The 14,776-nt window shown below is 35.1% G+C and overlaps 1 protein-coding gene and 1 long non-coding RNA gene across 3 annotated transcripts in view; both read right to left on the bottom strand.

Annotated features, from left to right (window-relative positions):
* ABL2 (ABL proto-oncogene 2, non-receptor tyrosine kinase) overlaps positions 1 to 14,776 on the bottom strand; it is a 166,102-nt gene that overhangs the window by 67,581 nt on the left and 83,745 nt on the right. The window lies entirely within an intron of this gene.
* Positions 4,866 to 10,658, bottom strand: LOC119526294. Its single transcript, XR_005215159.1, has 3 exons — positions 10,527 to 10,658; positions 5,768 to 5,904; positions 4,866 to 4,926 (listed from the first exon to the last, which is right to left on the bottom strand). It is a non-coding gene; the product is annotated as an uncharacterized LOC119526294 (long non-coding RNA).

Here is a 14,776-nt window from a genome sequence, read left to right as displayed (position 1 = left end):
TGATTGTACACCATGGATGATTGTATGGTATGTGAATATATCTCAATAAAACAATTTAATTTAAAAAAAAAAAAACTGCCAACAACAAAAAAAACTTATGAGATGCAGCAAAGGTGGTGCTGAGAGGGAAATTTATAGCTCTAAATGTCTACTGAAAGAGGAAGAAAGAGATAAAACCAAAGTTCTAACTAACTGAAGAAACTACAGAAAGAGCAGCAAAGTAACCATAAAGCAAGTAAAAGAAAAGAAATAAAGATTAAAGAGGAAATAAATGAACTAGAGAATATAAAAATAATAGAGAGAATGAATAAAACCAAAAGTTGGTTCTTTGAGAAGACAACCTAGATGAAATGGACAATTTCTTAGAAACACATGAACATTCCATACTGACTCGAGAGGAAATAGAAGACTTCAACATACCAAACACAAGTAAAGAAATTCAATCAATCATCAAAAACCTCCATACAAAGAAAAGCCCAGGCCAGATGGCTTCACAGGGGAATCTCATCAAACATTCCGAAAATTAACACCATTTCTGCTTAAACTCTTCCAAAAAATTGAAGAAAAGGGAACACTACTTAACTCATTCTATGAAGCTAGTATTACTCTAATAATCACAACCAGATACAGATACTACAAGAAACGAAAACTACAGGCCAATCTCCCTAATGAACATACGTGCAAAAATTCTCAACAAAATACTTGCAAATCCAATCCAATGATACATTAAAAGAAATACACACCATGACCAAGTGAGGCTTATCCTAGGCATGCAAAGGTGGTTCAACACAAGAAAACCAATTAATGTAATACAACACAGTAACAAATCAAAAGGGAAAAATCACACGATCATCTCATTGATACTGAAAAGGCATTTGACAAAATTCAGCATCCTTTCTTGATAAAAACACTTCAAAAGGTAGGAATTAAAGGAAATTTTCTCAGTATGATACAGGGCATTTATGAAAAACCTACAGTCAACATTGTACTCAATTATGAGAAACTGAAGGCCTTCCAAGATCAGGAACGAGACAAGAATGCCCACTGTCACCACTATTATTCAATATTATGCCAGGGGCTCTAGCGAGAGCAATTAGACAAGAAAAAGAAATAAAAGGCATCTAAATTGGAAAAGAAGAAGTAAAACTCTCATTATTTGCAGACAACATGATCCTATATTTAGAAAATCCCAAGAAGTCTACAACAAAGCTACTTGAGCTAATAAACAAATTCAGCAAAGTGGCAGAATACAAGATCAACATGCAAAAATCAGTAGTGTTTCTATACAGTAGTAATGAGCTCACCAAGGAGGCAATTAAGAAAAAATTCCATTCCACAATAGCAACTAAAAGAATCAGATACCTAGGAATAAACTTAACCAAAGATGTAAAGGACCTATATTCAGAAAACTACAAAACACCTTAAAGAAGACCTAATAGGTAGAAAAACAATCCGTGTTCTTGAATAGAATGGCTAAATGTGGTTAAGATGTCAATTCTACCCAAGGATCTACAGATTCAATGTAATACCAATCAAAATACCAACAATCTACTTTGCAGAGTTGGAAAAGTTAGTTATCAAATTTATGTGGAAGGGAAAGGGCCATGAATAGCCAATAGCATCCTAAAAAAGAAGTGGGAGAACTTACATTTCCTGATTTTAAAGGTTATTATAAAGCAACAGTGTTCAAAAGAGTATGGTATTGGCACAAAGATAAACATATTGATCAATGGAATTGAATTGAGAGTTCAGAAACAGACTCTCAGATTTATAGTCAATTGATTGTTGACATGGCCCCCAAATCCACTGAACTGGGTAGGACAGAATAGTCTCTTCAATAACTGGGGCTGGAAGGACTGGATATCCATATCCAAGAAATGAAAGAGGACCCCTGCCTTACACCGTATATAAAAATTAACTCAACGTGGAACAAAGACCTAAATATAAAAGCCAATACTATAAAACTCCTGGAAGAAAATATAGGGAAACATCTTCAAGACTTAGTGACAGGAGAGTAGCTTCTTAAACCTTATACTCAAAGCAAAAATAATGAAAAAAAAAATAGATAAATGGGAAATCCTCAAGACTGAACACTTTCATCCTTCAAAGTACTTTGTCAAAAGGGTGAAGAAGCAGACAACTCAATGGGAGAGAATATTTGGTAACCATATATCTGATAAGGGTTTGATATCCAGTATATATAAAGAAATCCTACAACTCAACAATGAAAGGACAAACAACTCAATTATAAAATGGGCAAAAGATATGAATAGACATTTTTCCAAAGAAGAAATACAAATGGCTGAAAAGCACATGAAAAGCTGTTCATCTTCATTAGCTATTAGGAAAAGGCAAATTAAAACCACAATGAGATATCATTTCACACATACTAGAATGGCTGCTATCAAACAAACAGGAAATTACAAATGTTGGAGAGGATGAAGAGAAATAGGAACACTTATTTACCGCTGGTGGGAATGTAAAATGGTACGGCCGCTGTGGAAGACAGTTTGGCAGTTCCTCAGAAAACTAAATGTCGAATTGCCCTATGACCCAGCAATTCCACTACTCAGTAAATACCCAGATGATCTGAAAGCAGGGACGCGAATAGACATTTGTACACTGATGTTCACAGCAGCTTTATTCACAATTGCCAAAAGATAGAAACAATCCTAGAGTCCATCAACAGAAGAGCAGATAAACAAAATGTGGCATATACGTACATTGGAAAATTATGCAGCACTAAGAAGGAATGAGGTCCCGAAGCATGAGACAACATGGATAAACCTTGAGGACATAATGCTGAGTGAAATAAGTCAGACACAAAGGGACAGATATTGCGTGATTTCACTAATATGATCTAACTAGAACATATAAACTCAGAGTATTAAAATGGAGAATATAGGCTACCTAGACATAGACAGACGCTAGAGAAGGGGGAGTGGTTACCTAATATGTTCAGAATTGTTAACAAGGTTGAACTTAAATGTTTGGGAAAGGATAGAGGTGATGGCAGCCTTGGGATTATAAGTAACAGTGATGTAATGTAGGTGAATTTGATTGAAAGTGGTTGTTTAAAGTCATCTATGTAAGTAAGTTCTTGCATTAACTAATACAAATGAAAAAAAATTAGAAATAGAAGGGTATATGGGGAAAAAAACATAGCTATTGCAAACTATGGACTATAATTAACAGTAATATTTTAATATTCTTTCATTAACAGTAACAAATTTACTACACCAATACTATAGGTCAACAGTAGGGGGTAAAAAGGGGTAGGGGAGGATTTGGATTTTATTTTTTATTCTTATTTCTGTTCTGGAGTAATGAAAGTGTTCTAAAATTGATCATGGGCATGTATGCACAATTATGTGATGATACTGTGAGTCAGTGATTGTATGCTTTAGACAGTTTGTGTAGTGTGTAGAATATACCTCAATAAAATTGAAAAAAAAAAAACCACTGAAAGCTAAGAATAAATTTGACAGGCTCAAGTTGGATGATTTGGTATGGCTAACAAGAAGTCAAAAGTACAGGAATAATAAGCAATTAAAGAGCCTCTAAATTTTTGCAAGAATAACTCTCTTCAAGTAAGTCAATAATAGATATAGGATAGCTCCCCACCTCTCATACACTTTCACATTCACACACAAAAGAATCAAAATGGTACTTTATTAGTATTATGCTTACCATCTCTGTCCATTCAAATCCTATCTATTTTTCCAGGTTCAGTTCAAATTCCTTGATTCTCTGTGAACTTTTCTCTGATCATTTCGGTCTAAGCAATCTTTTCCTTTGACTAAACTCTGGGCATTCTTTGCTTAAAACAGCAATTGTTATACTAAATTAGGACATTTCTATACTCTATTTACTATAATGTATTACTTCCTATTTTATGTCTTTTTTTCCCAAATAAAATTAAGTTTCTATAGCTATAGAACCATAAGTTCATCATGCTTCTCTGTCCAATGAAACCCACCAACAGGCTAATAAACAATAGGTAATAAAGAGGATAAACTCATTTTAAAGATTTATTAGATTTATCAGAAAAATAAAAGCTATAACAGCATCTTTTCCCTTTCTCTACACCAGTTGTGCTGGTTTGACTCTCTTATGTACCCCACAAAAGCCATGTTCTTCTAATCTACTCTTGTGGGGGCAAGACCTATTCTGGATGGGAATTTTGATTAGGTTGTTTCCATGGAGATGTGACCCACCCAACTGTGAATAGGACCTTTTGGATTATATTATTTCCATGGAGATGTAAGCCTGCCCATCCAGCGTGGGTCTTCATTAGTTTATTGGAGTCCTTCATTAGTTTACTGTGGAGCTCAGAGCTGACACAGACTCAGATGCTGGGAAATGAATACAGAAAGACATTTGGAGATGCTAAGCAAAGAGATGAAGCCCAGAATTTGCTCCAAGAAGCTAAGTGAGAACCCAGAAACGTATAGAGAAAAAACGTATAGAGAGAGCTGTTGAAACCAGAACCAAGAGAGAGGCTAATAGATGAAATACAGAGTTTGCCCTGAAGAAGCTAAGCGAGGACCCCCAGACGCTTAGAGAGAAACACCCTGGGAGAAACAGGCAAGGAATGCACAGGAGCTGAGAGGGAGAAGCTAAGACAGAAGCCCAGAGACATTTTGGAGGGGGTAATAGAAACCAAAAGCTAACGGCGGGAGAGTCCAGCAGATTCCAGCCATATGCCTTCCCATGTGACACAGGAACCCCAGATGCCATCGACCTTTCTTCAGTGAAGGTATCCTCTTGTTGATGCCTTAGTTGGGACACTTTTATGGCCTCAGAACTGTAAATTTATAACTTAATAAATCCCCTTTATAAAAGTCAATCCATTTCTGGTGTATTGCATTTTGGCAGCTTTAGCAAACCGGAACACCGGTGTTTCTCATTATTTTCATTATCACCCTACAAAAGAGTAAAAGGTAATTTAATTTAATCAATTTAAATAAATTTAACTAATTTTATAATTAATTTTAATTTATTTAATTTCTCCTTAACAAGAGAAATTAAATTCTAAAGGCTAAGGTTTAGAAGGTGTCAGGGATTGATTTAGGTGATGAATGTACAACTATGTAATGGTACTGTAAACAATCGAAAGTACAATTTGTTTTGTATGACTGCGTGGTATGTGAATATATCTCAATAAAATGATGATAAAAAAAAAAAAAAAGTCATTTGAGGGGTAACCTAGAATCAAGCAAAATATCAAGCAGTGACAATGTGTGGATTCATCCAGACCCTGATTCAAACAAGCAAACTATTAAAACATATAAAATGTATGAGAAAATTGGGAATTTGAACACTGCCTAATATTTGATGAAAGCAAAGAATTTTTTTTCAGCTGTGATAATGCTGTGGTTATTTTAAATAAAAGAATGCTTATTGCTTAGAGATACATACTGAAATATTCACAGATAAAATAATATGACATCTGAGACTTGCTACAAAATTCTACAGGAGGGGTGGATGTGGAAGGGGAGGATGGGTTCATAGTTGTTGAAACTGGGTGAAGGGGGAATAGAAGTTCGTTACGCTATTCTATCAACATTTACTTTTTTATAGTTTGAAATTTTCCACAATAAAAAAATTATAAAAATAAAATAAAAATAAAAAAAAAAAAATCAAAAAAAAAAAATAAAATAAAATAAAGGCTAAGGTTTTGTAGGGAAGGGTTCAGTTTTGGAGTGTCACAAACCACTGTAAATATCTAACTTAACAACACTGTTAAGAATGCATGCTCTATTACCTGTCTGAATCCTCCATACATGCGAAGGTCTAAACAGGATTCATTTGCTCCAGGAGACTTCTCTAACTGCACAACCATAGATGTCAACCTACTTTGGACTCAGTCTTCCATTACAGAAAAAGGAAGGGCAAATTTTTCTAAGCAGGAAAAAAAACACAATATAAACAAAGGCATAGGGAAAAAAATATTGTAGTTTCATGGCCAGGCCAAACCATATGAAAACTTGAGTAGTCCAATAGTTAATACTTCTTCAAACTTACATTCTTTAAATATCTGTTCAACATTTACTTAGAAAAAAGGCTGAAAGCTGCACTGAGGAAGAAAGGCAAGGGGTAAGAAGGAGAAAGACTGTATGAGACTGCATGCACTTAATGCCTTTTCTGTGGTTATGAGCAATTGTCTCTGGCCCTAAACTTGGAATCCTGACTCAGCAAAAACCCTGCAGTTAACCAGAATTATTCACCTCTGCAGGTAATCTGGCATCTCACCCAGCAGGAATTTAATTAATAGATTTGTTTCAGGCAAGAGCGAATTTGATTTATTTCATTTCAATTTTTGTACACAGATTCAGATTTCTGAGACCCCACATCTATATGAGTGATATGGTTTATGGTAGCCCAAGTAACTTATCAAAATATTTCTCAAAGCTGCATGTAATACTCTCTCTGAGAGGATATTTTAGTAAACAATTTCTGTATCTTGTTACATTTCCTCTGACCATCCCCTAATACAAGTGGTTGAGTTTACAAGATGAAGAAACTGATTAGAAGTGTGTGTATATGTAAATAAAATAAAGCGAGGTATTTGTGGGCCAAATGACAAGTGTCACTGACATCCAGACAAAAGAATCCAGACTCATCACAGTATGCAACAGGTAAACACTCTAGCTTTGTAAGAAGCAGTAACACAATGAATGTACTATTTAAAGAAGATAGGTTTATAAGATTACTGATGACCTACATGGAGTTAGAATAAGAGTCTCCTGCAGAAGCTAACAAGTGCCTGGCCAAGGAATGAACAACAGATTCAAGACATGTTTTAAAGAAGGGATTTATTATATGGAAAGAGAGGATACAGGAAATGGAACAAATACTAAAACTCTGGTTTGGGGCAAAATGAACATAAAGTAACATTCAGATACTAAAGAGTTATAAGAACAAGACTGGAATGTAAGTGAGGTTATATCCACAAAGGACATAAATTTAGAAATTATCAACATGGTTCAACATTTTATACAATAGACAATGGAAATTAATAGCATTTCGTTGAAAATATTATTAATCAATTTAAAATATGGCAATAGTTATGAGATTTTGTATTCTGATATACTCTCTATTCCAAAATAATTTATTTCTGGATGATGCCAGATGACAGAAATTTCTATCCTCATTCCTCTTTTCTTTCATTCTATGCACTCTCCACAGGCGAAATCATTTGTATCCATCCTAGACTATTGGCTCCTATATTAGTTTCCTGTGGCTGGTTTGACAAATTACCACAAACTGGGTGACTTAAAACAAAGGAATTTGTTCTCTCACAATTCTAGCTGCCAAGATATCCAAAATCAGAATCAAGGAGTCAGTACAGCCATGTTCCCTCTGGAGGATGAAGGGGAGAATCCCATTCTTGCCTCTTTCAGCATCTGAAGGTACCAGCATTCTTTGGTATGTGGCCAAATAACTCCAATCTTCAAGGACCACACCTTCAATTCTTTCTGTTTTATATCACCTTCTCCTCTGTGTGTGTATAAAATCTTCGTCTGCCTCCCTCTTATAAGGATAGATTGCATTTAGGGCCCAGGTCGGTAATCCAGGATAACTCCTTTACCTTAACTTAACCCTATAAAGGCCCTTTTTTGATCTTACATTGTAACATTCACAGGTTCCAGGAATTAGGACATGTATATCTTTTGGGGGGCCATTTTTCACCCTACCACAACTCTCAAATCCCACTAACCCAAATCACTTCTCTTGAATAACACATTAATTGAATGGTGAGTACACTTAGATATCCTAGAGGTGCCAAAACCCCATTTTGTTCCTACTCCTGGTTTTGTTTCTTTTTGGTTTGTGTATCTGCATATGTTTGTTTTGTTGTTCAAAGCGCATCCATTCACCCAGATTCATCCAATCTAGAAACCCTTTATCATCATTCTATACTTTTCTTTCCTCCCTAATTCCCTCTATCACCAAATCCTATTGATTCTACCTCAAGTCTGTCTGTTCTTCTCCATCCCATTGCCACTGCCCTGGTTCTTCATTTCTTTGCCAGAACTGCTACAACATTCATCTACCTGATCTTCCTGATTTCAGTCTCACTCTGCTTCAATCTGCTTCAATCTAATATCCATACTGACTCTACATTAGTATTTTGAAAGAGCTCATCTCAAGTTACTGTTCCTACTTAAAACCTGCACAGAGTTAAATTACAAATGCCTTAGCATAGTATTCAAAATATCCTTCATGATCTGGCATATGCTTATCTCTCCAGTCTCACCTCCCACCACTTTCTTCACACCTTATGCTTCAACCACATACAGCTCCATCAGCAGTTCTCTGAGTTGTTCAATCTTTCTACATCTTAATTCTCTCTTCCTAAAATCCTCTACCCTTCCAGTAACCTAGTGAGCTCATCATTTAACACTTGATTCACATGCATCTCTTCTGTTCAATGTTCTCAGAATGTTTCCTTTCTCACCTATGATAAAGTTGATAACTTTACACTGCATCACAATTACAAGGATTTTTGTTATTGTTATTGGGGGTAAGAAATATTGCACAATACAGAAAACAAAAAGGACTACTATTTATATGTCTGACCCTTTCAACTCTACCTCAGTTAAGAGCAGGGATTATATGTCTTATTGATATTCATTTTCCTAGTACATGTATTTAATATATATTTGCTGACACATTTTTCCCTAACTATAGAAGCAACATATTTTCTAGAATCTTAAAAACATAGAAACAAAGACAATTAAAAGTAGTCATAATCCCACTGCCCCAAAATAACTATTTTTCACAGTTTTGTCTAGCCTTTTCCTTATCTCATTCTTAAAGATGTTCTCTAATACATATTTTTATAGCAGTTTTTAACCCTAAGATTAAAATTAAAATATAACCTACCAATTCTTATAATTTAAGATTTGGAATTTAGTAATAAAAGAGATTTTTTTTTTTAAGTAGAAGAAAATTAGTTAACATAATTGTTTGGGGAATGTACAAGTTTGTCTTATTTTTGTCCAGAGATTCAGATTCCTAACACCCAAGATCTTTAAAAGTGATAGGGTTTTAAGAAAAAATTTCAAAGCAAACTTTATTGATGGGTAAATAGTTTTCATATATATTTATAAAGCTATATACAATTATTTCAACCATCTATGAATTTTTAAAGGATGAACAGAATTTAAAATAAAACATGTTATGATCAATTCTGAAAATATTTTACCCATTTTGTGGCCAAAACACCAACTGCCCAAAGGTATAAATACTCCTCACATGTTCCCAAAATCAAATAGCAAAGTTTTAAAATTCTGTATATTTTGGACATTTATTCTATTAAGCTCATGATTTTGTTTATTTTTAAATGTCATCCTTAATTATTTATTGGTCTCTAAAGAAAAGAAGTTGAAGCTACCTCTCTCCATGCTGAGCTCTTCATTCCTCTCACAAGGGTGATTCAGGATCTTTGCTTTCTTTCCAACCTCAAGGAAATGGAGGACTTGCTATGATTTATTATATTTAGAGACAATAATTGGGCCACATTTTGTCTACTGTGTTTTCCTCCTGCATCTTGGTAGACAGCATGAACTTTTCATGCAACCATAGAATACGATCTATAATTTGGCCAGCAATGGGGTTTGAGGCCAAAACTTGTACTGACAAATAGGAACTTGTCATCCTGCCTTGCTTAGTTCCATGCTCAGATTCTTTAAAGAGGACCTTAAATAAAGGAGTTGATCTAGGGTGTGACTTAGGAATTCCTAAAAGAACCTCTTAATAACATCTCCCTAATGGCAACTCCTTCCACTATTTCTTAGATTATCATTAGCTCTCTTTTTTGAAGATGTAGCTGTTTTGAGATAGTATTAAGATTAAGGGTTTTGCACCTGGGAAGAACTCACATCATCATCTGCAGATAAGATTAAACCAACAGACTTTTGCATTTGGCAATATGATCACTGATTTCCCCCTGTATTAATCATTGTACCTTGCATATAGCAGGCACACAAGTACTTTTGAATTAATAATGTTCACAAATCTATACCAGAATGAAGTTTCCATGCAACTAAAAATGATTCAAAGCAGTTGTAGCTCTCCCTACAGTATGATTATAATAACCAAAACAATTTACGAAGCACATGATATACCATGAACTTTATACACTTCAACTGATATATTCTAATTTATTATCATTACCTAAAACCCTGAAGGGAAGACATTATTATCACTTAACACATAGAAGCTCAGAAATGACAAGTAACTTATTCAAGCCCCAGAGCTAGTTGGTGATGTCAGGATTCAAAACCCTAGGTCTTGTCTGATGCCAAAGTGCTTACTCCTTTTATTATACCAGACTGCCTCCCTCACACTTCAATTTGGTACAAAAAGAACTGAAAAAGCCCTTATCTTACCTTCTGGAGAAGGATTTGAAGACAGCCAGGCATCCCAAGTGAGCTGATTTTGATTCATCTGCCCATATTTAGAAAGGCATTTAACAGTCACATTGAGACTAATCAGAATGAGATACATGTGCTTACCAACCAGCAGATTCCATAGAAGCAAACTGGAAATTTCTGCCATTTACTCCTCCCAGCAGCAGAGTAATCACAAATTTTTCCAGAGTTCCACAATAATTCAGGAAAGGGTTTTTAAAAGTTGCATAGATCATGTCAGAACTTAGAATCCATCCAAAAAATAAAAAAAATAAGCTTTTCTCTAATTTGACTTCAACTCATCTTTGTTTGACCGGCCTTATTTAGACCAAAAAAAAAAAAAAAAGATAGATTGTATCCTTCCTTTTGATTTGTCCTCAAAGAAAACATGAGCTGAACAAAATTCTTCCCAAAGCATCACTCATCTCACAAACAGTAACATGCATGTGGGTGTTCATTAGGAAATATTTCTTCCAGTTCCAAAGTTTCTCTAACCTTATCCTATTACAGACACCTGTCACTGCTCTGTAAATAACTTGGTAACAAAACAATCCTTTCATGTGATACTAAAAATCAAAAAGCTGGTTCTTCTTGTTTCAGACCTCCAGTATCTATGAAGAGGCCTGCCTATGTGTATATACACTCTCGACACTCGGGTACTGGCTGCAAGCCATTTTCTTCTGGCTGAACTCAGATATTCCTAATTGCCTTAACTAAAAGAAACAAAGGAACCTATTCATTAGCCTTATTTCAGCAGCTGCTGGCTGTTTAAAGCATTAGAATCTTCCCTACAGCATAGGTAAGAATCAAAAAAACATACTTCTAACTACAAAATTATTTTGATTTAGGGCTAGAGCTGAAATATATTTTTTTGCTCAAAAAAATCTATAAACACATGCTCAAATTCAATCTCTGTGTTTTCACTGCTGAACTCTATATTTCTCTCCAGCTTAAAACAAAACTCTCACTAAAATTATAAATAGTGAAAAAGTTTTAAAGACATTTTATTTAATAAAGCTCTCTAAGTTATTTTTATTAGAAGGTCTGTCATCAAACTGCAAATGAATCCTTGTAAAATTCACTATTATTACTAGCTTAATTTATGATCTTGGGTAAAAATCACAGGGTAATGAAAAAAGTCTGTTTTAACCATCACCACAATCAATAATGTCTTTCCAGGACACCAGTCCACAGATCAGGTGAGAGTGGTTAAGAATTTAAAAAGCAAGAAGAAAATAAAAGAAAAAGAATCTTTTATAGGTATCCAAGAGCCGAAATACAGAATCCTTAAGAACAGGAGCTAGTAGTATTTCTTCACCAGGATAGCTGGACCCAGGTCAAGAAAGGACTAGCTATGTGTATTTAAACCACCCCAAAAGTATGACTCATTTCAATTTTCTTTTTCAGTTTTGCAAGACTTCCACTGACTCTATGTTGATGATGGGGGGGGGCAGAATATTGCGCTCACTAATAAAATTCATCTGAGAGACTAAGAGAGCATGTAAATCAGACATCAAGATTACTCCTGAATGCTAAGCCAGACCGTGGGGAACAGCAATAGGGAACAGGAAAAAAAGTCACTAAGACATGAAAAACAAACAAACAAAAAGAGGAAACTACTAACATCAAAGCAGCAAAATCTAAATTCTGGATTTTTTAGTACCTATACATACATGAGCAATTTAGAAGATAGAGGATGGAAGGGAATTGACATCTAATATTGTTGAGTACTTATTTATAAAAGCCACATACTTTACATACATTATCATTAATCTTCACCTTAACTTCTCTAGAAAAATACCATTATTCTATTTCCCAGCTTAACAGACAATATGGGATTATGTGGAGATACAATCTTGAAGCAGAATTTGCAATTCTGCTGGTATTTTTATGTCTTGAAATCTTGTGCAATTATAACGGAAAACAACTAAACCTACCATATTAACAACCGGGTACAAAAGAACCAAAAGAGCACTGCAGATGTGTGCATGCTTATCAAATATCCTCCTGTGCCAGGGATCACTTAACTAGAACTGACAAAACTAGAACTTTTAAGGGTCCTGTAATGGTCAATTTCATGTGTCAATTTAGATAGGTGATGGTGAATTTCATATGTCAATTTAGACAGGTGATGGTGTCCAGTTATTTGGTCAAGCGAGCACTGGACTGATTTTTACTGTGAAGGTATTTCCTGGATGGATCTTCATCTGTAATGAGTTGATTACATCTATGACTGATTCCATCTATAACCAACAAAACAGACTGCTCTCAGCAATGTGGGGAGTTTCCTCGAACAACTGTTGAAAGTCTTAAAAGCCAGAACTGAGGATTTCAGAAATCAGAAAGAATAATTTCTGCTTCAACTTCAGCCTGTCAGCTTCAAATGGGAATTTGGATCCAACTTCAGTATCACCTTTATCAGAGTTTCCAGATTGGGGCCTGCCCTACAGATTTTGGACTTACCAGCACCTACCACTACAGTATGTAAGCCAATCCCTTATAATAAATCTCCTTATTATTTACTGTAATAAATAATTATTAAGATTTCTGTCAGTTCTGTTTCTCTGGAGAACCCTAATACAGACCCCAAAATTTATATGATCTGGGGTAAAAATCATAGGGTAATGAACTCAGATATTTCTAACTGCCTTAACTAAAAGAAACAATGGCACCTATTCATTAGCCTTATTTCAGCAGCTGCTGGCTGTTCAAAGCATTAGAATCTTCCCTACAGCATAGGTAAGAAGAAAAAAACACACTTCTAACTACAAAATTCTGCACTTGTTTAGTGAATTTGACTTCTGACCTAAGGCTAGGAATGTGTTAGTAAAATAAAATGCCTTCCATGATGATGGAGTAGAAGAAGAGAACGACTTTAAGAAGAAATAAAGCCAAACAAAGAAATTACAAGAAAAGTAAACTGCAGACCAATATTCCTTATGAATACAGATGGAGAAACCCTCACAAAATACGAGCAAACCAAATCCTGCAGTGTATTAAAAGGATTGCTCACAATTACCAAGTGAGATTTATTCCAGGACTGCAAGGTTGGTTCAACATACAGAAATCAGTGTAACACACCATATTAATAGAATAAAAGGAAAAAAAACACGATCATCTTAATTGATGCACAAAGGGAATTTGACAAAATCCAACACACTAGGAATAGAAAGGAATTTCCTCAACACAACAAAGAGCATCTATGAAAAACACACAGCTAATATTATACTTAATGGTGAAAAATTAAAAGCTTCCCCCCTGTTCTAGTTTGCTAATGCTGCCAGAATGCAAAACACCAGAAATGGATTGGCTTTTAAAAAAGGGGGGTTATTTGGTTACACAGTTACAGTCTTAAGGCCATAAAGTGTCCATCAACAAAGGGTACCTTCACTGGAGATAGGCCATTGGCATCCGGAAAACTTCTGTCAGCTGGGAAAGCACGTGGCTGGCATCTGCTTGCTCCCAGGTGTTCTCCAAAATGTCTGCATCAGCTTCCAATGGCCATCTTCAAAATGTCTGTCTTAGCTACAGCAGTGAGCTCCTTATGTCTGAGCTAATAGAAGGCTCTAGTAAACTAATCAAGGCCCACACTAAATGGGTGTGACCACACCTCCATGGAAATTATCCAGTCAGAGCTATCACCCACAGTTGGGTGGGTTATATCTCCATGAAAACACTGAACCAATAGGTTCCAACCAAATCCACACTAATACATCTGCCCCCACAAGACTGCACCAAAGAATATGGTTTTTTCTGGGGGACATAATATATACAAACCAGCACACCCCCTAAGATCAGGAACAAGACAAAGATGTCCACTCTGGCCGCTTCTATTCAACAATGTACCAGAAGTTCTAGACAGGGCAATTGAGCAAAAGAAATAAAAAGCATCCAGATTGCAAAGAAGGAAGTAAAACTATCTCTATTCACAGATGATATGATCTTTTATATAGAAAACCCTAAAGAATGTATAAGAAACTATTAGAGCTAATAAATTAATTCAGCAGGATACAGGATCAATCTATATAAAACAGTTGTATTTCTATACACTAGAAATGAACAATTCAAAAATGAAATTAAGAAAATAATTTCAATAGCATCAAAAGAAAAAATATCTAGGAATAAATTTAACCAAGGAAGCATAATACTTATACACTAGAAACTACAAAACGTTGTTGAAAGAAATTAAAGGAGACCAAAATAAATGGAAAGACATCCCATATTCCTAGATTGAAGACTTACTATTATTAAGATGGCAATGCTCTCCAAATCACAGATTCAATCCAATCCCTATCAAAATTTCAACTGCTTTTTTGGCAGAAACAGACAAATTGAATTTAAAATTCCTGTGGAAA

This window comes from Choloepus didactylus, chromosome 2 (assembly GCF_015220235.1).
Source record: "Choloepus didactylus isolate mChoDid1 chromosome 2, mChoDid1.pri, whole genome shotgun sequence".
NCBI lineage: Eukaryota > Metazoa > Chordata > Mammalia > Pilosa > Megalonychidae > Choloepus > Choloepus didactylus.
This window is presented reverse-complemented; position numbering and strand designations above follow the sequence as displayed.